The sequence below is a fragment of the Elephantulus edwardii genome, unplaced genomic scaffold (genome assembly GCF_000299155.1).
Source record: "Elephantulus edwardii isolate Elephantulus edwardi_28Jun2011 unplaced genomic scaffold, EleEdw1.0 scaffold00184, whole genome shotgun sequence".
NCBI classification, from domain to species: domain Eukaryota; kingdom Metazoa; phylum Chordata; class Mammalia; order Macroscelidea; family Macroscelididae; genus Elephantulus; species Elephantulus edwardii.
In genome coordinates this window covers 3,239,051-3,242,160 of record NW_006399934.1, presented here as the reverse complement: position 1 = coordinate 3,242,160, position 3,110 = coordinate 3,239,051, and the positions used below count along the sequence as shown (strand labels likewise).

At 39.2% G+C, this 3,110-nt stretch overlaps 1 pseudogene; it reads right to left on the bottom strand.

Moving 5' to 3' along the window:
- LOC102871422 overlaps positions 1–3,110 on the bottom strand; it is a 50,553-nt pseudogene that overhangs the window by 38,136 nt on the left and 9,307 nt on the right.

Sequence of the window (3,110 nt, the reverse complement as noted above, 5' to 3'; positions counted from 1 at the left end):
AGTGAATAAGGGTTCCAGTTTCTCCACAGCCTCACCAGCATTTGTTGCTTGCTGTTCTGTTAAATTTTGGTATTCTGACTGAGGTGAGATGGTATCTCATAGTTGTTTTGATTTGCATCTCTCTTAGAGCTAGGGATTTTGAACATTTCTTCATGTACTTGTTGGCCATCTGAATGCCTTCTTTGGTCAAGTGTCTGTTCATATCCTGTGCCCATTTTTCTATTGAATTATTTACCTTTATCTTGTTGTGGTGCTCAAGTATTTTATAAATTCTAGACATAAATCCCTTATCTGATATGTAATTACCAAATACTTTTTCCCAGTCAGTGGCTTCCCTTTTTACCCTGTTGGAGAAGTTTTGGGATGTGCATAGGGATTTGATTTTTACAAGGTCCCATTCATCTATTTTATCTTCTCCTGGTTGTAGATTTTTCAGGATACTTGGAAGACTGTTTATGTTGTGGTTTAGGACTTCTAGCGTTCTTCCAAGCTTTTCTTTAATGAAGATTATAGTCGTTGGTTTTAGTAGTCCTAGGTCCATAATGGAAATCCAAAGTCCCTGTAAATTTTCATTGAAATTAATAATAAGTTAAAAAAGAAAAAGAAAAAAGCACACACACAAAAAGGGATATATGATTAGGTATTATTGTCATGACAGGAGTCCAGAACTTGAAGGCTGCATAATGGAGTGCACTTGGGGGGAGCGATTGTATAACAATGAAAGAATTTTTCTTTTACTTTTCAAAGAGAAGAGTGAACTGGGGGTCGGGCGAGGGGAAGTTAACAGTGAATGAAGGGAAATCCAAAGTCTCTGTAAATTTTCATTAAAATTAATAATAATAATAAATCCCATACCTGTTAGCAACCACTTCTCATTTTCTCCCAATTCCCAGACCAAGGATAAGTGATTACTGTTAGTCTGGGAAAAAGGCGCCAAACAGAAGAATAAAGAATTCAGACCTCAAATGTTAATGGCCTTGCCTCTTGCTGAGCTAGCTGGTGGCTCATAAATCAGAGTGGAATGTCCCGCCCTAAATACTCTGTTTATCACAATCAATAAGAGTGCATCTAAATTCCAAAATCATTCTCCATAATAGTCTATGTGTTTCCTACTGCCAAAGAGGCCCTTTAGAGTAGTGAGAGAAGATCTTCACCCTGAAACCCACAGCATCCCTTTTCAGCAGGAAGTAGCTAAGAGAATACGCCATCCCCTTTTCCTTATGAATCAGGGTGAAGTCTCTCTCAGGGAGGAGTGATAGGGAATGGCAAAGGGCACAATGACAAAGGAGATTAATCAGAACTGACTTTGACAAGCACTGTGGCAATTGGACAATTAAAACAGACATTCGGATGTCTGAGGAAGAAGAACAAACTGGGGAGGAGGGTAGAGAGAATGGTGCAGCAATGAAGGAATGAAAACCCAAAATCCCTGTAAATGTTCATTAAAACTAATAAAATTTAATAAAAAAAATACTCTGTTTATAAAAATCCTCCCCAGTAAGTTCACAGTGTGACTTCCCATTCTGATAATCCAGGATGAGGAACTTACCCAGGAGCTCCCCTTCCCCTCTTTAAGAAAGCTGCATTAAAAAAAAAAAAAAAAGAAAGCTGCATTAAGGTGAGCTCTGGTGGCCTAGTGGCAAGAAGCTGCACTGCAGTCCCAGAGGTGTGCAGTTCAAATCCACCAGATGCTCTGCTGGAGAAGGAGAAACCATCTCCTCCTGTACCAGTCAGATCTGATTTGATGGTACACACAGACACAAGTAATAAAAATAAAATAAATAAATATTTTTTTTTTAAAAAAAGAAAGCTGCATTAAGCTTTCTCCCATTCTGATTTCTTCAAGTCCACTAACCTAACAATTACTTACCCATTTTTTGTCTCTATAGATTTTCCTATTCTGGTCATTTCATATGCATGGAAACATGTAATATGGAATATTTTATGATTGATATTTTTCTTTTAGTATAACCAAGGTTCATCCACATTTGTAGCATGTATCAGAATGTTATTTCCTTTTACTGGCCAAATTGTATGGAAATGTTTTCAGGTCCTTAGAGAAGACTTCTAAATTCTTGGAATTTCTCCAGTATTTGAAGTAGTTGTTATCTTTTGAAGGAAAAAGATGAGGAATCTCCTTCCCTATAATTTACAGTTTCTGAAAACCTATTGGAGGGAGGTTCAGCTAATGAGTCAGTTCTGACTTGACCCCAATGAGTATTGTGCAAATAATTAACATACTTAGTCAGTTCTGACTTGACCCCAATGAGTATTGTGCAAATAATTAACATACTTACATTACATGAATTGGAGTATGTTATCTATTAGTACTCCAGACTACACCTAACTTAGAGTTTATCTAATGAGTTAATTAGTTAATTTAGGTGGAAGTTGTCCAGAAACACCCACTCTGTCATATATTTAGCCACCTTGAGGGCAGGGTGGGATAAAATTCAATCAGGCAGAACTATGTAAAGAAAGCTTCATGGCATTCTTGATTGGTATCACTCTTTGATACATATGGAAGGATGGCTTGGGAGGAGCCAACCAGGAAGAACATGGCTGCCTCCTCTCTCAACTGCCTTTGAGCTTAAGGCTGCCTCCTGTCTCAAACCCTAGGCCAAGCCTGGCTTGCCTCGCTCTCGGGGACAGAGCAAACCTGATGCTCAAGACTGTGACAGTGATGTGTCAATCGTGGTAATGGGTACCCATGATGGACAGTGTTGACTGGAGCTTTCCAACTAAAACAAGCCTGGAAGCAGGAGCGGCACCCACTTCCGAAATGGCTTTCCTCCAAAAACTCTATGTACGAACAGTGCTCAGGCCATTCATTCATAGGGCCGCTATGAGTCCTCTATGACTTGACGGCACCAAACAACAACAACAACAACAACAACAAAAGTTCCACATAGGGAATCCACCCAGATTTGGCCCTGTGTGTTTCTTTGCTTGGATCCTTTTTGCTATCATAAAACTATAATACTTTCTTGAGTTTTGAAGGCCATCCTAAGAAGTCCTTGGGGGAGATCCTTAAATTTGTGCTTGGCGTCTGAAAGTCTTGGGCCGGCTTGGAATCCTAGAGAATGTGCTCTTTAACTTACAGCTTCTCC